This window comes from Paramormyrops kingsleyae, chromosome 1 (genome assembly GCF_048594095.1).
Source record: "Paramormyrops kingsleyae isolate MSU_618 chromosome 1, PKINGS_0.4, whole genome shotgun sequence".
Lineage (NCBI taxonomy): Eukaryota > Metazoa > Chordata > Actinopteri > Osteoglossiformes > Mormyridae > Paramormyrops > Paramormyrops kingsleyae.
In genome coordinates, this window is record NC_132797.1 from 3,566,100 (window position 1) to 3,587,802 (window position 21,703).

At 44.2% G+C, this 21,703-nt stretch overlaps 1 protein-coding gene and 1 long non-coding RNA gene across 3 annotated transcripts in view; one reads left to right on the forward strand and one right to left on the reverse strand.

Annotated features, from left to right (window-relative positions):
* Nucleotides 1-21,703, reverse strand: part of LOC111833292 (protein O-mannosyl-transferase TMTC2-like) — a 75,242-nt gene that overhangs the window by 50,703 nt on the left and 2,836 nt on the right. The window contains exon 1 of one of the 2 annotated variants that reach the window (XM_072716929.1): nt 1,867-1,961. The exons of the other annotated variant lie outside the window; for it this stretch is intronic. The gene's annotated coding sequence lies outside the window, so the exon portion shown is untranslated. Of the gene's footprint in view, nt 1-1,866; nt 1,962-21,703 lie in introns of those variants that run through there. 2 annotated transcript variants of the gene reach the window in all.
* Nucleotides 19,424-20,739, forward strand: LOC111833293 (uncharacterized). The gene is made up of 3 exons (XR_002835726.2): nt 19,424-19,626; nt 19,889-19,958; nt 20,510-20,739. It is a non-coding gene; the product is annotated as an uncharacterized lncRNA (long non-coding RNA).

Here is a 21,703-nt window from a genome sequence, read left to right on the forward strand (position 1 = left end):
GGTGTTAGGCTAAGCGGAATGCTGACCTTGCAAATGCAAAAAAGTCACAATCAGCTTTATCATCCAATTTCTATTTTCACAAAAGATACCATTTAATGCAATATGAGATGAAACCACGGAACACGCCAGCATAGCGGTTCTGTCGTCTGCGTCGCTGTTGTCTTCCTGGCTGTCCAACCGATAAAGCACATAAAAGCGCATCATCTGACAAACACGCAAACTTCACACAACGTTTCTGTCAAAATGCTCATGGGAAGATTCCTCTTTAAAGTCTAGAAGATTTTTTTTTTATTTTAGGTATTTAATAATCGTTCCATTCTGAAATAAAAATGGTGCAAAGTGTAAAATATATTAAACACATTGGATAACATCTATGCTTACATCCGAATGATGTTGTGTAGTTCTGAAGAAAATCACTTAATCAGGCATTATCCAAGGCCTCTATTTTCCGTCATGAGGTCTTAATGTTAAAAGCAGATTTCAAACACCCCATCTCATCAACAGACTGACACTTCTGCAGCCTCTATGTCACAGAAAATTTTCATTTCTACTTGCACAGACACCAAAACGTCCAGAAGCTGTTATCCACTTAAGATAAGTCAGGCAGGATGCTGACAGGCACTTAGAAGAACAGCAGGCCATTCAAAGACATCTGGGCCCCAATAATACTGTCCTGCATTCTCTCCGAGTCTCTGCGGCTTGAGCTGCCTCCATCGTGGCTTCATGGAGAAATTAAGCCAAGTCCTTTGACGGTTCTGTCACCTTCCCTCTTCAGCTGTAACACTGGAATGACATTTTATAGAAGGGTGCAGGACACAAAGATGTGGTGACCTGTTAAAAACCCAAATTCCCTCGAGATCGGATCCTGGAGCCAGTTTCCTGCGATCAGATGGGATGATGTGGATCTTCATGCGTTTGCATGGAATGCCAGTTCCTCTGGATGCGACAATCTCTGGTACATTCAAAATCCAAATATAAGAAAGCTAGCAATATTATTCCTTGTTTTCACATATTCATCTCAACTACTACAGTATCTTCATTATCAGCCATTTATTATTAAATAATGCAAAATAACTGAACCAGTTTTGATAATATTGGCGAAATCTATCCCAAAAGACAGAATATTCAGACAATAGACATTCCTATAATCTTTGGAATTAACTGGGCATCTTCCATAGCAGAGCTCACAAATGCCTTATCAGAGGAGTTTCTAGCAGATATTAGGGTAATATTTCCCACAATGCACATGAAGTATCAACGGCAAGTACTAGCATTTAGCATAGCTGAAATGAACGCCAGCTTTGGGTTTGCTTGGTCTGTGTAGGGATCAAAGCCATGTACACACGCAGCCAACATATGTTCACCACCCAGCACCACGAGAAGAATCAAGTTCATCTTTGCACTTAAACGTCCAGCTCGCCGCTGGTGACAAACTTTCTCCCTCTCAGCCTCAAGGTCCATTTCCCACTAAGCCAAACATGGAAATGGTGTATAAACACAGGAAGTGCTGTACAGGCTGCTACTCTGGGACCCAAAGTGCCAGGATTTTAAATGAATAATTTACAGCGTATGACTGCTGAGCTGAGTGCCTGCATAGTGGGTCACGCGGCAGCAGGGCAGAGAGGCAAAAGAGCAAATTAAATCGGCACCACATAGCCGTCTTCTGTGCATTAATATCAAAATAATGAACCGTGCTCCACTCTTTAGGGAATCTACTGCTCAGATTTGCACACTCGGCCTTGATTATGCTCATCCCACGCGAAAATCTCAAGGGCACGTTGATTAGAAAATGAATGTCTCATACGCATATTTTTGAGAGCAGAAGAACTCTTCCCCACTGAACCCGTCTCACTAAAGGGTACCTACTGGAGGAATTCAGCGTTTCTTCACATAATCTCGAAGCAGACTTCCCAGCCATCAGATCTGGGATACTTCCTCATTTTCCTTTCCTTTCCTGTTTCCAGTGTGCAACGCACCAATCAGAATGAACGTGTTGCCATTGAGGTCAGCAAGGTCCCGCCCCCCACCACTTTGCACGACTCTGTACTGGCGGAGCAGACAGGGGCAAACCTGGCGAAGCCATTACAGTCGCCCCTGATTTTTCTGCGAACATGTTTCCTTTGCCTCAACCGGGGGCGTCCTGCCTGGCAAACCCCACAGCAGTTTTAGAAATCGGCCCCTCTGCCCCCCAAAGCCATGGAAATACCATCAACACAAGGGTCACACTTCAAAAGACTTTCCCGTCTAAAGAGAGGCTCTTCACATGTCCGTAGATTTACAGCTGCAATGTAATCCATGATATGCTGCAAAACGGGAGATGTGTTTATTATGGGATGTAGATTTCCGAAGGTATTGTCTCCCATTTCACTGTACCAGGGCAGCGAATGCATATCCGCACTCACTGCAGCAACACTTAAGGAGCTGGACTCTTTCAGAAATATGCATTCTTGTGGTAAATGACTGAGGAAAATATGTAAGAAGTGCCAGAGTCAGTGGCATTATGGCCTGTGAATTGTCCCGGCAGAACTCGCTCGAGCGACAAAAGGGGAATTCTGCCACGTAGAATCAACTGTACCTCACGCTATCGAATACATGGCAGCTTTGACAGTCGCTATCTATGAGAAATGAAGGGAATCACAGAGAACCCACCCCCCCAAAACCATTTAAATGAGTCCACCAACCCCGGACGACCCCCTTTATTAGGGAACGACACGGAACAAAAGTGCCAACAACAGCAGAAACACCCAGATGTATTTCTCATGCGTATCAACAAAGGGGACAAAGACACGCACTGCGTTTGACACGGCTGACAGTGGCAGAGTGTAGGTGGGGATCAGACCATAAAGGGGGGGGGGGGGGGCACTGGTGGACTGGGGGAGGGACAGCCCCCCCCCCCATTTTGGGGTTACAAAGGCCTCTCCTGGGAGCTCTGCCACTGAATGTCTCAGACAAAGAGTGACTGGGAACCCTGAGCAGCGATGTGGGAGGGGGGATTCAAGGGGGGGGGGGGGGCGTGCTTTGTTGTTGGAACCCACTGAGGCAGAACCCTGTGTGGTCGGGCCCCCGCACACACTGCAATGAAAGAGACTAGCAGCTCGACCAGGACCCCCCCCCCCCTCCCCCCGAGCATGTGCGTAGGTGTTTGACATCTAGGGGGCGCTGTGTGGCTGACAGGTGTTCCTCCGTGACGGACAGGACTGTGTGTGGGGGGGGGGGGGGTGTTCAAATGCGGCTGTTCAAATTAAGAAGCGAGAGACACAATCGGAAGGGGGTCTCGCGAAGCGATCCTGGCAGGAATGTGTGTTTGACAAATTGCTCTTTCACAATGGCCCTTTAAACGGGGAAGACAGAGAGTCAGAGCAACGGAGAGGTAGGAAGCCTCAGACCCAGAGACGCCGAACAGCCTTCAAGGTGCACAGGCTAATTACTCCCAATCTAAAGCATCTGCTCACCAACAGAGGTGTTCTAAAGACACAGTTTGGGACATTATATACTGTAAAGGACAATAACTAAAGACACACAGCACATCAGACGACGTGCCACTGTGGCACTTTCCAGAATCACCTGGGTAAGGATGGCAGTTGGATGTTGGGACTCAGCCGTCCGACGTCCTCCATTACTTACTATAGATCTGTAAATATAATGTATTTTCTGCTGATTAGAGAAGCAGATGAAGGCTGAAAAGGGAGCCTAATCAAAAGGGCCACAATGTTACACAATCCCATGGAATTTATTTAATTATTCTGTGAAACCGTTTTCAGACTGTCCGTGTTTATGGGCCCCTTCATCACCAGGATTAATTAGGCTCATTAAGCAGAAAGGGAGTCCCTAACGGCGACATAAAGCTCAGCACACACTCCGACTTGCGGTTTCTGTCCTCATTGCCGCTGTGCGATGTGGCTGACATGGTTCCAATCAACTTTCAACGCAGTTCAAACCTCTGACAGCAGTGTTTCATTTTATGTTCAATATCAGAGTAACGTGCCGACCATTAATCTCACGTTTACCTTCATTAGAAATAAACCAGAACCAGTGTTTACGGGGGAAGTTTGGTTTTTAGTATAAAGATATTATACTTCTGAGAATAAAATACTCTAATGACTGGCAAAGAAGGATATTCTGGGCAAGAATGAAAGAATGGATTTTTCTTTGACAAAGAGTAACATAAAGTTCTAACATCGAGCCCCCTGCTACTTCCCCAATACCCACCCCCAGCCAGTCTCTTTTCTCTAATTATGAAAGGCGAAATCAAAGACGATGACCCACAAATGCTGTCCCTGCGGAAATTATTCACATTTCCAGTCAAAATGAGGAGGATATGGGGGAAGGGGCCTGCAGTGTGTGTTTTTTGTGTGTGTGTGTTTTTTGTTGTTGTTTTAGACTCCCTGATTGGTGCCTGCAGACAAACACTGAGTGTTTTATTTTGTTTCGGGCACCCTGATTGGTGAATGAGTTACACAAAATAGCTGAAGGAGGCATTCTGATAACATAATGGTCTGTCCTGTCACTGTGGCAAGCCGCCGCTGTGCAGGAACTGGAAAGCAAAAATGACAAAAGAAAAGGCTGTTGGCATTAGAGGCGCAAAAAAAAAATCACAGCTTGATTCAATTTATCAATTTTTAAGAATGTCCATGACATCTCTGTTTTCACCTTTTTGGAGACACGGTCGGAGATGGACACCATGCGAAGCTCTGCTGGCAGCCAGCCCACGTGACCAGCTGTCCGGCCCCTTCTCCGCCGAGGCTTTCACCTCTGTTTGTGTAGCACTTTGCTGCATGCTGGAAATGAAAACACTAAACCGTGTGGCATAACGGCAAACAAAATCTGTCCAGCCATCAGCAGTGCAAGGGCCTTCATTCCTGTAAGCCAGACCTTCTTGTATTCCTTGAGATTCTTCAGTCATCTTTAGGGAAATTCCACATTTAAAAGAAAAAATAATGCAATCATTCGCACTGTGTTATTTTTGCTCTGCTAAGATGACACATAGGAAGTGAGTGAATTATGGGTATTTTTCTGTGGGGCCCTTAGCATATGTACTTCCATTCCAGTCTTTCCACTTTTTTTCCCACGACATGTAATTGATTAAGTTAGATTTTTAACATTTTTTTACAGGCTTCCACATTTCCACTGTTTCATATTTTACTGGACGTGTCTAGGTTAAGTACTTCGCTCAAGGGTACAACAGGTGAGCCTCTGCAAAGAGACGCAGCAATTCATGTCCATTACCACCAGCCCACCGCTAAGCTTCAAATCAGTTATTTACCAACAGTACAGGCAGTGTCCAGGTTAAGAGCATCTGATTTATGGACGTCTCACACTTCCAAACAGATCACCATGAAGGCTATTATATTAAAAATTCAGGTTAAATACAATGGTGCCTAACAAACGCGCACTGCTTTGTGACACTGAACACACTGCGCAGCTTTAGCGGTTTCTTGGCTTGAGGTACAATACAGTAACGTACGTAGTTAGCTTTATTATTACTGTATAATTATTGTTATTTTGTATTATTATTTTTCTGACGTGAAGACGGGAACGGATCTCCTTCGTAACCTGGGGACTGCTTAAACTAAAAAAAATGGGCGTTTGGTAATAGCCATAAAATATGTCTTTTAAAAAACAAACAAAACAAAACTCTGCTTTATATTATCCCACTTTTTATTAGGTAAACAACAGAATTAAATTATAAAGGCTAATCGTTTAAAATCGTTTAATGCATTAAATGTATTGATTGCCATGTTTACAGTGTATGAAAATTATACCTAAAGTAATGCTATTATTATACTCGGAAATATTTCTAGATGAGAACTAAAATCTTGCATCAGACATGGTGCTGAGATTTTTCTTACCAAAGCAATGTTATTTAAATTAGGTCAGGCAGAGACACTGGATTATATTTAAAAAGCGAAACGTACCTGTGCTCACTTCCAAACACTTAATTTTTACTTAATTTGTTAATTTGGAATTTCATATAACAGTAACTGCACTTTTGTGGAAAAGCCTCAACAAACAGACCAATTTTATAGATGTACATATTTTATGCGGATGACTACTATGTTACTCAAATGAAAAGCAGTGAGGAGTGGGCTGCAGTCAGGGGTCTCCTGGGGCTTTATGGGAAGGTTCCTGAGCACGAGCTCCTCACGCTGAGGGTAAGACAGCAGCAGCCCAGACAGACTCCTGCATTTCCGGCTAATTAAACAGGATGCGGCAGACAGCTTCGGAGAACTGCTCAGAAAAATAATCCAAGGCCCCCCCGCATTCATTAATTACACACCGTGCACTAATTAGCCAGAGGCTAATGTAGCGACCTCTCCCATTCAAACCAGCTGACTGAAGCCCGTTTCTTCTCGACTTCCGATTCAAAAATTCATTTGAGTTTTTAATTGACAAGATTGCGGCATGAGCCACGCAAATGGCTCAGACTTACAAACACGTCATATTAAGGTTATTCCTTTGTTCTTTGGTACTAATGTACCATATAAACCGAAAAAACTGCTGCCATTCTAATGGCCTAGAATATGTAAAACTCCAGGAAGCTGAACCGACAGCTTAGACATCAGTCGATATAATTAAACACTCAATTAATTAAGCAGAAAAGTAGACCGTATCCAAGTTATTGACTGACCTTACAAAGAATGTAAGGGTTAGTAAAGGTCAAACGGCTCCCTCTCCAATAAGACACCATCTGCAAGTCTCTTCTGCAGTAGAGTCTCAAAACTACACACAGAGAGGGGGCTGGCTATCGAACCCGTGACCATGGAGGTAGCAGTGTTTCCGACTACGCCACCACGCCAAACGCAGTCTGCTCGATCGATTCGGTTCCACGGAAAAAGGTCAGAGCTGCCGTTTGCTAACACTCAACTCCAGTGACATTATCAGCCCAGCTGTGCTTGTTTATATATAGAAATAATCCCCTTATCTTCAGAAAGCTCACGACCCTGTAGGATCTCAGACCTTTGTTTCCAGCACGGCTAATCAGCAGCACATTAGAGCGAGTGGAGAAGGAAGCGATTGCCCTCATTGTCTGAGCGATCTTAATTTAGCCCGGCATTAAATTAGGCGCTGACTGTGTACTTAACAAAAGACGACAGTCGGCCTAATTAGCGCACTCCAGTGCGACGCGTGAAACACGATGGATGAAATGGTGAACGGGCACCTAGTGCTAAACAACGTGACCCATATGCATCTAAAAAAATCCGACGGCGTCGGCTATACCTGGCATTTCCTGATTTAAACATATTGAGTGAATTGAAATGAGACTGTATTTTATTATAGCTACACTGAGGGTTGCTTTGTCAAGATATTACTCACTGCAATGTGCATATAATAGAAGGAAAGAATCCAAACACTCCCATAGCCAGGGATATTAAAATTATTGTTATTGAATTTTTTTTTACCTTTTTTTTTTTTTTAAAAGTATTACCTGTCTATTAACCTATTAAGACAGAACTGAAATATTCCTCTGAAATATCGATAATGGATTAAATGTAACTGTATTTTGATTATATTCTTTCCCATTTATTATGGTACTTGTGCACATTTTTTTCTTACGTCTTACACAGTTGACCTGTCTGCACACTGGATTCATGCATTTTGTTCCTAACAGATAAGAACTTCACACAACACAGACATCATCAGTAACCAGACAGACAAGCTTCTATTGTTTCGGCTTGACAAACTGGTGTATGTGACGGCCAGGGAAAATCTACACGCCAGCAGGGGAAAATAAGCCGTTTTTTCTTACTGGAAGTAATAACTTGCTATCGCTTTTTTGATTCCCAGTAAAACCAATCACACGAAAAATGAGCCAGACTGGAGAATAAGCAGAATCCCAGAGGAATGAGCAAGTAACGGGAATGCCATGGACTGGGAGTTTGCTCGAGAACATTAGCGACTTGGATTGCACTGTGCTAATCACACTGTACAGTGAATAAATAATGCCAGGTGCTCTCACTACTGCAGCACTGTATCTGACCTGCAGACAAGCTTGTGTTCTTGTCTCTTAGCTCTGCCAGTGGACATTTCTTCAGTGCCAGACCTAATTGAATTGTCCGTCCCAGTAAACAGCAGATGGGGTGTTTAAAGCCATCGCTAAATAATTAAATCACAGAGGGGGAGAGTAAGACTCTCAGTCCGACTCTCTCAGAGCAGAAAATTCCAAAAAAATGTTATGGATGCTTCACAAGTTGCACAAACTGGGTTAAAGACGCTCCAGAACATACAGGACGTCTGTTCTGCACAGGCTCGGCAAAAACTGGATCTGTGGCCCAGTGAAGCTCACATTAACACCAGACTCGCAGCACTTCAAGACAGATGCCCTACAGGCAGCAGAAAGTGTGACCAGAACTGTGAAAGAAGCCTACAGAAAGATGAGGCTGACTCCTCAACGTACTCAATTACGATTTCATTTCAACTGTAAGGTGCCAGAATTGTATCAGGAATCAGGGTCATAAGTTTTATTGGCCAAGGAAAGTCACAATCACAAGGAATTTGACATGAATTTGACAAGAACAGTACAAACAGGACAACAACATTAAATAAAGGTTGTGCAGCACGTAGCAAGATCAGCAATATACACAGTAAAAACATCCAGTCGTATCATATATTCTGTTGCAAAAAAAAAAAATAGCTGAACATTTCACAGATTAGTCTTATCGGCGCAGCAATCATGAGATCATGCGCTCCTTCCAAATAAGCAGGATCTGCCCTCAGTACCCTGTAACTACTTTGGACGTAAATGTAACTCTGTCACAATGACCAGAACGGAGGGATTTCCCATGAACAGCAACCTGATCATACAAGAACACACAAGACTTGGTTCTGTAATGCAGATAATCTCTGTTACATGGCCCTATGTTACTGTTATGCTATGGTATCAAATCCTTTTGGAAAATCAACAGATGGAATACAGTGGGCTTCATTTTTTCCAGCTCTGTCCGTCTCTAAACTCACTTTCAGTCACTCCCAATGAACGTCAAGGGCTTCTCTGTTCTTGTGTGCCCAGTAATAACTTAGAAAGTTCCAGTACCTCCTGCCCCCTATAAACCACTGATGTAAGAGTGCCCAAATTCATCATAAGAATAAAGACTTTTGTGTGATGTACAGTGTACAAATGCAGTTACAAACGATTCATTATATGCACATTTAATCAAATTTCCATAAAGAAACAGAAGAGAAAAAGAACATAAAGGATACGATTAGACATGAATAACACTCTCTCTGATGGCCTTTCTGAATACATTTGTCTCGAGATAGACCCGGTTATTTCGGTAAAGTGCTTCCGTGGTATAAAAGATGACGTTTAATTTCTCGAATTCATGACTATTTGTTTCTGATGAAATTGCTCCCCCAGTCCTGGTTGATGAGTAAAGCAGAGGCACTGATTTAATAATGCAGCTGCTGCTGGACACGCAGCCACGAAGCAGGGACTTCTGACTGAGGGACACGGAGGTACGCGGAGCAGAGGATAAGAGCCGCTGCTGACGCTAATGGGCCATTAGCAGAAACACAATGAAAAAAAAATATATATATATATTTTACCGTTCAGAGAGCTTTTTTTTGCCAGTCATTAAAGTGGGCAGGTTGCTTATTAAATGCTGTCGCGCGGCGTGGGGGAGGTGACCCCTCATGCTTACACGCGCTTTCAAACTCCCACCATATATCCGGACAGAGGGAGTAAATATTTGCTTTCCGTGTCCTGATCGCCTCTGCTTTAAATAAGCAGCCAAACGCTGCTAACATCCACGCACCGGTAGCAGACGGGGGTTTATACAGGAATATTGGACATGTTACATTCTAAAAATGAAATTAAAAATTTTTTTTAAACAGATATTAAAATGGTATTAAGTGTTCGGCACCGACCTGCATGACTGTCCCTTAACGTCCGAAAGGACAAACTCAGCGAATGTTTATGGACGCAACTGAATAGAATAAATATATTTATTATGTTATGGTATAAAAGTTCAAATATTTACGTGCCAGCAGCCAGGCGACTGCTCCGGAGGTCGTGTCGCACAAACAGATGCCTGCTTTGGTCTGTGACATCCTTTCCAAAGATGAGCCGCGCTTCTGCGTTTAATTTCAAAGTGCATTTGGTTCGAGGTGATTTTTGAGTGTCAGTCAATCAGGCAAGAAGACAGAAGGGAGATATCAGCCCAGATATATCTAAGTACCGTGTAAAATCACATTTAGCAGAATACTTTAAATGCGACTGGCTAAGTACAATTCTACAGTCTTGTATACGGTATTTTGTCTGCTACTGGGTGCCAGCTGAATGAACATAACCCAAACTCTCTGTCCACGAAGACGACTTTAGCTATGGGACCTCAAACTGCATTACAGTCCTGTTTCTCTTCTTGAATATTCCCGAAACATCTTATTCTCAAATCAAAACCAGATTAAAAGTCATCACTGAACATTTAATTTCATTATATCACATTGTCATTGTACCCAAAGGGTTTGGATTAAAAAAAAAATCTACAACTCCATAAAAATCAATAAACTCCAACGCTGCACAGTCTGTTTTCCATTTAAGGAAGCCAAATTTTCTCAACTCCTTTTTCTATACAATGTGCTCCCTTCCAGTGCCCAAATACATACATCAGAAGACCGACTTAATTCCTTTTTACACAACTAAATCATGTACATTTCATGTACACCCCCAAGTAACTATCTACACTCATCAAATGATACTGAAATGTAAGAGTATCAAGGTTTTATCCCATAATCTGCTTTAATTACGTTCCAACATCTGCCTGGTCCATAATGGAATCTGCTTTTAGATCCCTAAAGCAGCCAACTCTGGAAATCTTCAAATAATTAAAGTGTCAGGCCGACGTGCTTCCTGACGACATGCAAGCAGAGCTTCAGGTTCTTACATCTGAGGAGGGAAATGGACAATGTTTTCTGGGGCAAAAGTAATGGTCTGAGCCAGAAAGTGAGATAAGGCAAAAAGTAATATCCAGAGCAATGCATCACCGTCACCAGTGGATCCTCAGCAACACTAGACATAGATCTCGGTACGGCCAGCTTCATCCATCCCAGACATGGAGGACCCCAGCATGCCTGTTTCCGGTCAGCTCCACACGAGGGAAACTTAAGCTGATGATTAAGGGAGCTTTTAAGGGTGGCGGTCGAGCAGGTGGTCTCAAACCATAACAGTGTAGGAGGGCGAGGAAGCACGGTGTAAAATTAAAGCTTAAATAATTGCTGAGAAATCGGATACATGTTACAGCATTATTACAAGCTGTTCTTTCCTATATGAATCAAAACCTGGCAAACAGTTAGGAACTGGACAGAACTTCTTCAAACTGAGGTGAGATACTCCACAGGGGGGTACAGAAAGGACCCCCGTGTTCTGATGTTTTTGGGAATTCTATTTTTAGTAAGGTGGAAAAATGAAGAGAATGAATCGCCTGTCAGATCCAGGCGTCGCAAACCTTAAAGTAAATATCATGGACAAGAAGGAAAACAGAGTCTGAATGGGCATGACAAGAAACACAAGTAGGCATTTGTCTTTTTACACTATTCAGCAGAGAACTTGCCAATTATTCAAAGAAACATGGACAAATTCATTAATACGCATTTATTTCCCTAACTTTATATTCTCCAACACTTAGCACTTGGTCTTAAAAAGGTGTTGATGGCTGTTAATGTAGAAATGAGAAGCTTCCAGGACGTGCCTGAAACAGCAGCATCCATGTCTGATGCTCCCCCTCCCTACTGAGGGTTAACTTCAGCCACGCCAAGCAGCATCCAGTGCTAATTAATAACATTTCTACGGGTCTTCTTGGGCCAGGCTGGGTCCGGCTCTCCGTCAGCCTTAGACGGTGCTGCCCAAACGCAGCTCCCTGGAATCCGCGTGTAACCATCCCATCCAAACCTCGAGAGGGATCCTGTGGCCACTGCGGGTTTTCGATTCCGAAAGAGATAGAGTCCCGGACAGCCCATTCCAGAGCTACAATTTTGAGTATTTTTGTGCCTGTTCTATTCAAACTACCCCTCTGCAACTGACTGAAAAATTAACCTGAGTTTTTCCAACACCACACGCCACGTCTGACAGATAAACACCCCTCACATTTCAGAGGCTGAAACACGGCTAACTGGCTTGCGTCCTGCCTTTTAACCGAATTGGCATTAATGCTGAGAATGATACTCGCCGAGTGTTTGAAATCAGAAACAGAAGCGCGAATCTGGGCCGTGTGTCCAGCGTTACAGCGAAGTCATTTTTAAAAAGAGCAGTTCAGATATTCAGCTGAGTTTTAGTACGCAAGTATGCAAAATGTATTTATAGGGCACATTTCAAGAAGACAAGTGTATGCTTCACAAAGCATAAAATACACACGAGTGTAAAAGATCTGAGTTAAAGAACAACAGGAATAATGTGATAAAAACTAAAATAAAGTAAAAAATAAAAGTTAAATAAAACAAGCAACTATCCCAGAAGCTACGGTATCTCATCCTGGACTGAACACCTGTCTGGTAACGTATGTCTTAGGTACAGATTTAAAGGTAGTGACTGATGGGGCTTGTTTAGTATAGAGAGGCAGATTGTTCAACAGTCTTAGGGCAGCACCTGAGAAAGCACAGGTGGTCTAATGGTTAGGGTAGTGCATTTAGGATTGGAAAGTTACTGGTTTGTATCCCTGACCACTGAGGTACCCTGAGCAAGGTTCCTCCCCCATGCACTGCTCCCCAGCTGCCCCCTGCTATGTCACATATGGGTTAAATGCAGAGGACACATTTCATTGTTTCGTGCTGCGGTGTTTTCAACAACAATTAATCACTTTCACTTTTAAAGATCACCCTTCAGTTTTAGTCAAGTTTTGTCCATAAGGGCACAGGAAAGCACCAGGGGTGAATCTGGTGTAAACCCCCCCCCCACCCCCCCGGCTCAGCCTAGCTCCGACAGAACTTCCCCTACCCATCAATCACTGGGGGGGTTTATTTAGAACATTCCTCACTTTCTGTCCCTGCAAGGCGCTGACACAAGGGGCCGTGCGGGTACCTTTGGTCTGCCGCAGTCGATCTCCCGATAACCGGAGACATCCATCTCTGCTCGCGGGGAGCCTTCGCGTTACAGGTTACACCCACACGGCCTGCAGCAGAGCGCAGGGCAGCACTCTGCTCATATTCCCTGTAAAGCCGCATATTAATCACCTACGCCACTCGCCAGGTCTTAAGACGCAGCTTGGCCTTCGATTGACCTCGGCAGACACACAATAAAATATTCCAAAGAAGCGAGTATACCTTGGGCTCATATATGTAGAAGGAGAGCTACAAGGATATTCCCAGATAATACAAAAAGATCCAAAAGATCCGTGAACACGCCTTCAGATTTCACATACATAATTTTTCATCCTTTTCCAGCACCTCCCAATCAAAGGAGATCCGGTGTGATGCCTCCCTCCCCCGATCGCCCGTCCCGAGACTCACCACACCTCCCTGTTCTTGCTCATGCGTGTGGGCCGTAACCAGATGCTGTACCGGATTTCGATTTGGGGGTTAAAACCTCTTAGATTCTACTGGGGCTGCTTCATATTTTGCGGTCGGATGAAAAGGCAGCGTCTGCCCCCTCTTAGGAGGTGTGGGACGCACAGCTTAGCTCGCCCGGCCTCAGGTGGCTTCACCTCTCCGCTCTCTGCTCAAGCCAGTTTGTTTTGATGTGATAACGATCGATCTCTGCCTAATGTCACCCAAGGGCATTATTTTCACGGTGGTTAGAACATTGTTTTTGTTAGATGTTGATAATCGTCGTTTTCCCCGTCAACAAGCAGCCAGGAAAGTCGCGCATGGCCATGCTAACCATTACCCAAGCAAGCTGGGGATGTAGCCGGCCTGCTGAATACTATCAGTCAATAGGAGTGACAGGCGGGTCCCACTGGAAAGACTTTAGAAACCATTCAAACTGCCATCTTTATGGAAGTGCGCAAAAGAAGCCCTAAACTCTTATTTAAATCTATTTCACTTCTACAAAAATCCCTTCTTCCAGAAGAAGGACCACTGCCACAACATGGAAAATGCTTCAAACCTAGTCAATTGGCCACTAACATAAAGGATAATACACGGTGTAGCTGAAGATCAACTTAAACTGCAATTAGGGATACGAGCCATTTGACAAGCGGTAAATAGTTACCCATGAGAGAGCCAGTGTGCCAAGGGCTGCGGAACCAAGGAATCCTGGGTAGGTCCTGGAATCATTGAGGAGCATGAGTATGATGTATAAACCCAAAATTAAGGCTATTGATTGGGGGGGGGGGGGTTCTGGATACCTCAGTTTGTGATCAAAGAGGGGTAACAAATCAGCAAGGATTGTAAGCAAGTAAAAAAAGACTGAATTACAGAAATCAAAGGACCACCAATAGGACCAAACTGCTAAGCTTATTAGAGAGGAAACTCAGAAAAAGCTCAGATTCCCTAATAAATTATTTGAATGTATGTGAGCCTGCGATAGTCCTTTTAATTCTCATTTTTAGATATCTTTCTTCAATGACAGGACAAAAGGCAGCATCCCAAAACATAGGGATCGACTGCACCATGTACGATTTGACTCCCAATAAGGAAAATGTGATCTTGTGTCCAACATCACTGCTCTTGAATCTGTAAGCTATTTGTCTGAAGCACCTGGTTCTGATAGGGCTATGCGAAAGCCCAATACTGCACACCATCAGACGCAGTGAGGGGGAGGACGGGAAGGGAAAAAGCAGACACTCCCCAAGAGTCTACATTCAAGCATGACTCCTACACTGCCTTGTTCAAACAAATCTAACAAGCTGATTTGGCTGTGTATGAAACATCTAAACACTTAATGCCAAATACCATATGCTTAGAAGACTTGAGTAAATAATACTTCGAGTTGCATCCCAAGCATGTGTATAATGAAGATGGACTGTGGCCTAGTTAAATTCGGATTTTTTGTTTGTTAATTTAACATTTCCCCTGCCTTGCACCCATTGTTTCCAGGACAGGCCCCCGACCCAAGCAACCCTGTCTAGGACAAGGGGTACGGATGACTGAATTTAACATTTCTCATAGATTCAAATGAAGATACTTGTGGTTTTCTACAGATGAAACATGAAATGCTGAAAACAAAGTTCTCAAACACTAAGAGAACAAGCCGTGCCAGTTCTCAAAAGACAAGCTTCCCGTCGCCGTAGAGATCCCTTAGTAAGCATTCAGTAGCTAAAACCAAAGACACATTTATTACTCTGCTAGACTGCATTTAACGGTTATCATATTTAAAGTCCATTTTGGTGGAACATTATGGATGAAACATCTGCCTGTAGGTCCGATGTTGAGCGATGAGAGGATTGCCAATGAACACAGAAGGTCACGAGCGCTGTGGACATTCAACTGTGTGTCTACAGTCCTGTCTGCTGGCAGGTGACATGCATCCCGCAGCTTGCCAAACTGCGGGGGACGTAAAGGGGCAAATGTGGACGAGAAAAGCAGACTAGGAGCCATTATTCAGACTTCAGCGACTTAGAGGTTGCCGAGCATTATGGCTAACGATGCCCCTGTTTTCTCTCCCTCTCTCTCGATACACGAAATCCAACACGACCGATCTTGGGGTACCGCATTTTCCAGACGCCGTTTATGATCTCGAGGGAGCGGAGAGACACCGTGAAGCAAAAAAGTGTGTCATGTGACATTCCTCGGCCTGCCACATCACACCCCCAAAAGCGCCAGATAGTTACTGACAGAAAGCACACTTCAAAACAACAAGACCCCAAAGGGGGAGCCTGGGATTCATTTGCTACATACATGAGCCAGAAATGGCTTCATTTATCAAGTCTTACACACAAGCAAACAGCTAAAGCCAGAGAGATTTTGCTCTTCTACGTAAAAGCTTGACTCCCGACACGTGCCTCCAAAACCAATGTCTAGTAAATCAAAGAATCAATCATTAATTCATGCTCTGTTAATTAGGTAGATAATAAATAACTTTCCATTAAGTGTCAGGCCTGTCAAGCACCTTCATGTAAGAAACTCAAAATTGTTACTAAACCAAAATGGCTCCAATGATTTACCAACATTACAGAAGAAAATGAGGGTCCATCACCTTCACTGAAGTTTAATGTTCTGACAAAAAGCCAAGCAGTGTAGAAAGATGCTTCAAAAAACCCACACAGCTGTACTTTCCACAAAGATTACTAAATCTCACCAACGAGTCCATGACAGACTCTTCATTTGCTACATTTTCAGTTTCGGAGAAGCAGGAAAGGCTTGAAATCGGAGATATGGTCTCTTTAAGGTCATCATCTTGCACAGATAATCAGGTCACATGAAAACAGGCAGAAGAGCTTGCGTTCGTGGACGGCCATGGATGGTCGTTATGATCATGCCGTATCCCAAAAAGACATATGTGACATACGTGATGAGCAGGTGGCGTATCCCTTAGCCTGCCTTTGACCCCGTGTGGTCCCGGGTGTATTCCTCATGCCCCCGTTGGTGCATGGGGACCGTCGCCATAAGTCGCAGACCTTCATGGATAAGGGCCCTTCACGGGGTTCACTGCTGACCTTCTGAAAGCTTGCTTCTCGCCCGGCAAGGCTCTCCGCTCCCTGACAAAGAGCTGATGGGATGGATTCTGACAAGCTGGTACACAACAGTGCCAAACCTTTTCTCTGCTAAGACACTTACATTCTTTCCCGTTCATATAAAGCGACAGGCCACACAGACCCTGTTTCCCACCCTGTGAGCCCACACAGAGCCCCGGGACCTTGCAGGAGCCCACAATGGGAGAAGGTAACGCCCTGATCAGCCAGACGCATCTTCCCATCAGAACCCGTCAAAGCCGCTTGTCAGGCATCACAGAAAAGGAGAATAAAGGCCAGGGCTTATTTGACGAGCAGGAAGCAGCTTTCTTATTCAGTCCCGGTCACAGGGGATTTCTGTTTTTCCTTTTTTTTCACCCAAGAACTATATTCCCGTCTTATATTAGCCCCCTCAAACAAAATCCAGCTAATCCCATTAGTCTGTGGGGAACTACCAGCAATGGCCAGAGGCAACATTAGACCCATCTGCGATCATCAGTCATCCGAAACAGGCACCCTATCCAGACCCATTATCGGAGTGTCAAAACGGAATAAAGTTATTCCAAAACGCTGATCAGGACTAAAGTGTCTCACCTCAGGCACTATCCCAAGGCTTTCTGGAGCATGCAGGGTGTGTGGATCCGAGTTTCTCCTTAAACGAGCTCCGTTCCAACCCTACTCACCCCCCACCGTCTGCAGGTGCTTACTCCGTGTCAGCCGGGGGGTGTGATGACACGCTTACGCGCAATTTGCGACAATCCTCCCATAATTCAAATCATTCCCATCTGCAGTTACATATTAATCACGCGTCAGCTGAATACAGAACTTAGCTGTCGGGTCCAATTAAACAGAATGGTGCCGGAGATTATGGGAGCAGAAAGTTATCGAGAGTGTGGCCTGTTGGTAGGGAAGGATTTTAACGTGACACACTCCCTGCGACAGTGTGTTAAAGCTGACAGCTACGTGTGGGAGGGGTTCAGATTCCCAGTGTGCATGCCACATCCGGCCCCAACCATGGCCAGTCGCCTCATCGCAACAGGCATTTTCACAGAATGGTGAGCATTCATGCCACTCCCCTTGTGACACTGGTGTTGAGTCCCTTCAATCACAGCAGCTGTGGTGGCCATTCGCCCATCAGTCCGGGACGCCATTTCCTCCCTGGTGCAGGCAGAAGGGGGGCCCACTCGCCGCTCTCACCTTTCCCACCCCTGATAACAGAGGAGCCCCGTAACAGGAGCTGCTGAAGGTCACGACCTTTGGACCTTCCAGCGGGAGCCACACGGGGTCTCCTGAGCAGGGGTCAACAGACCATAAGGTGGAGGGAAGCTGGCACCAAAAAATAAAGTAAAATACAAACACCAACTCTAGACTTTTGTCTAGACACCATCTGGAATTCAACAAGTGGTGGATATGTTGTGTTATCTCCTAAATCTTCAGGATGCCAACTACAATTACCCATAAAATGAGCAAAGCTACCAATTAGTACATGCCCTTCAAAGACTTAAAAATTTGAAGGAGATATTTCTTAATAAAATAGTTTTACTTTAACATGAATGCATGTTGCTTTACAGTATTTGCATTTTTTTTTTGCACAAAACCCAGAAAAACATGACATTTCATACAGAAGCAACTCAGGAATTCTCCAGGAACTGGAATTGGAGAAATCAGAGATTTCCGCACCTTAGCAGGTCAGTTTCAGCCATGCACTTATCAGCACATACAGAGAACCTTACAGAGAACCGTACAGAGAACATATGTGCTTAGAGCAATTCGATGACCCAGAAGAATTGGTAAGAATGATAACCCAAGGTCTAGAAAATCCTGTTTCCTTCTGCTTGTAGACCCCGGATCATGAGGACCGTAAGGTTCTGCACGTCACAACTCATTAGCTTCTTACATTCTAGGACAAAATAGGATGCAAGAAAAACCAGCTGACATGTTTTGGTAGCAGTTACATCCGTCTGACTCCCATATTGCAAGGAAAACACGAGTCGCTCAGGAAATCCCAGTGCGGTGTTCCGAAACATAACTGGGAGTGGGAGCCGAAGAGTGCGGACGAACACTGGAGCACGCGGGACTTCACATTCTCCAGGGAACGCCGTGATTTAAAAAAAACATTTACCGTGCCCGAAAAATGAACTTGCCATGTATGCAACTGGAAAGTGCTTCCAGCTAATTTAGGGATTGTGGGAAATGATTGCGATGGACAACGTATGAGAACATGTCATTATTAGTATTTTTAGAAGGAGCTCTGTCTGCCCTCTGGCATTGTGCGCCTGTGGCACCGGTGAACACAGTCTACAGTTCAGGCCATTTGTGTCTCGTAATAAAGCAGAACCAGAAGGACCAGAGGAGGAGGTGTCTGTCTCTGGCCTATCAACTGGGACTGTGTGGGAGGGACTATGCAAATACATGTGGCCTGTAGTTATCGGCAGCACCGCCCACTATGATACTGAGCTGAAAACACCACAATGCTGTAAACAGGGCTCAGCTCTAATCCCATAGACCACTGCTGAAAAAGTTGAGCATGCAATGAAGAGGTTCAGACCCAGCTTGTATTAAACCTTATGAGTTTTTAAATTCTTAGCAATTTAATTTCAGATTCCTACGTCATTAAACGTAAGTGTTTGAAACACTGCTGTATGACCTAATTACTTGGAATGTTTTGTTTTGGAAGTATTCAATTTCAGTTCATTTCGGTTTATTTTTATGAAGTTCCCCCCGGAGCGCTTCAAATAAACATATTCAAGCGAAGTACTCTTACCAGCACAGTACAAAATGTCACTATTTCAAGTTAATTTCACTCCACCCACATGTTAAATATTTAATATATTGAAAAGGGGAAATAGTAACACGCCGTCATCACTTTCAAAAGCACCGGAGAGATCACAGACGTGTCAGACCTGCACTCCTTAGCACGCCTTGCACTGAGTGCTCCCCGCGAGGGGTAATTACAGGGCAGGGCAGGAGTCTCATCAGGACGCTGTGGGGACTGCCACTCACCCCCTCTGCATGGGGGGGCCGAGGAGACCACCTCAGGCTCAGGCTGGATGCCGTCCTTCGCTTTACATCATCGTCCATGACGGCGGTGAGTTAGCAGCGAAAGATTAAAGGCACAGACAGGTGAAAGCGGCCACCAGAGGTTTTTCACGGTGCCTGGCCCGGGGACACAGCCAAAGGGCACGGTGGCGTACTTTGGACCTCTTTGTCTATTATCAACAGCCCTGACCGAAAGAAAGAAAAGAACTAGCAGAACGGGGCATGCAGCTAGTCTGCCGTGAAAACAAGTAAATAAAAAGCCAGAGTACTATCCCACATGACAGTTTACAGCGTTCCGTCCTGTTTTACAGCTGTGTGTAGGTCAGAGACTGCAAGCCGTCTGAGACCCAACTCACGATAAGCTCACTGCGGAAAAGAAAGGTGAAAAAACTCTGTGTCCATGAACACAACTTGTTTTCTTTACAAAAGATTCACAAGTTAATTTTCATTACGCTGTTACCAAAGGTTTGTCACTAAGGCTACATGACAGCAATAACAAATAGGCCTAAACAAAAATTCCAGCCCTTTTCAATTTTTTCCCAAAACCAAATGACCACCGGGATTCTGAGGCGAATATTAAAGTATAATACCCATCGACCCATAAAATACATGGTTGGGAAATTATACATGACATCAGCTGTTCTTTCATCACATTCTGCTTTTTATGCAGACAGACAATTTGCAGAATTAAAGGACAAGAACGCTTCAGAGAGACAGATAAGCTCTCGGGATGTTAACTTGGGCTTGAAAACACAGAGCTGTATAAACGTCGAGCACGTACCATTCCAAGGCAAAGAGAATCCATTTACCAAGTTTGCTAAATCAGTAACCGCAATACACAGAACCATACATTAAAGGCATCTGGACGCGTTTGCAGAGCGGCGCAGAAAATTGGCTAATATTTCTTTGCTGACATTGATCTCCGTGCGCAGGGTCAGCGCCAACAGACTGCGGCGGTCCTGCGATGTAGGAGAAGCGGCGGCGGAGCGTATTACGGCACGGCTCAGCATGGACGCCACAGAAGCTGCACCCAGCGCCGGGCACCGCTAAGCAGCGACGCCGCTCCGCAGCGTTCCGACCTGCGGATCTGACTTCAGCCCGTACTTCCCGCCTGACTTATATTAAATTACTACATTTCTAAGAACACCCTAAGAGCGCTCCTCTCAATGATTATGCTTGATTAAATATTCCGACGTCAATATCAACATCATTCATTAAGTTTCTTTTAAACGTCCTTTTTCCTTTGTGGGGATTTTAACCATTCCTCAACTATCCGCTGATTGTTTTCGTGCAAATTAGCTAGTTAAAAAATTAAACATTTGCACGCGAGCGGAAGTGAGAGTAATACATTACTGACTCGTATTCCAACTGATTCTCTGCTTTTTAAATTATTTAAAGAAATACTCTATTCAATAATTATATGTATAAGCGTGATTAAATATTCTCACATGAACATTAACATAAATTTTCCTTAAATATCTTTTAAACGCCATTTTATTTGTGGGGATTTTAATGATTCTTGAAGTCTAATGGCAGGTTTTTTTTGTTTTGTTTTAATTTTGAAGAAACAGTGAAGGTGATATTTCAGAGGTGTCCTGCACAAGACAACCGACATTCTTCTATTTAATGACTACCTACACCTCCCTGTGAAGTCATTTAAAAAGTATAACTGTGTATAAACATAACCTTTTTCCAGCTTGTACAAAAAGTACAAGGAATTAGTTTGGATGTAGGTGGTGGCATAATTTCAGACTCCTGTCATTAAATCGGTGTAATATCAGCCTGAAGGAACGACCCACCAAAACATCCCACTGCAGAAGTAAAACAACTTTAAACAGACTGAAAGCAGCAGGATTACAGAGCCCCCCCCCCCCCCCCCCCATCACGCTAGTCCAGGACACCTCGGCAAACCTGAATCCCATTTTCCCCAGTGTTAGCATTTCACAGGCTGCATGTTAACAGTGTCAGGTGATAAACAAATTACATTATTAAGAATCCAGCTGATGACAGGTTTCAAGACATCAGCTATCGCCGCGCCAAGCAATGGTAATGCAGCCGGCTACTATGTCTAGCTGTTCATGTGCACTGGAAGTCTAGTTTACAAGCCTTCTCGCAGGCAAGTGGAA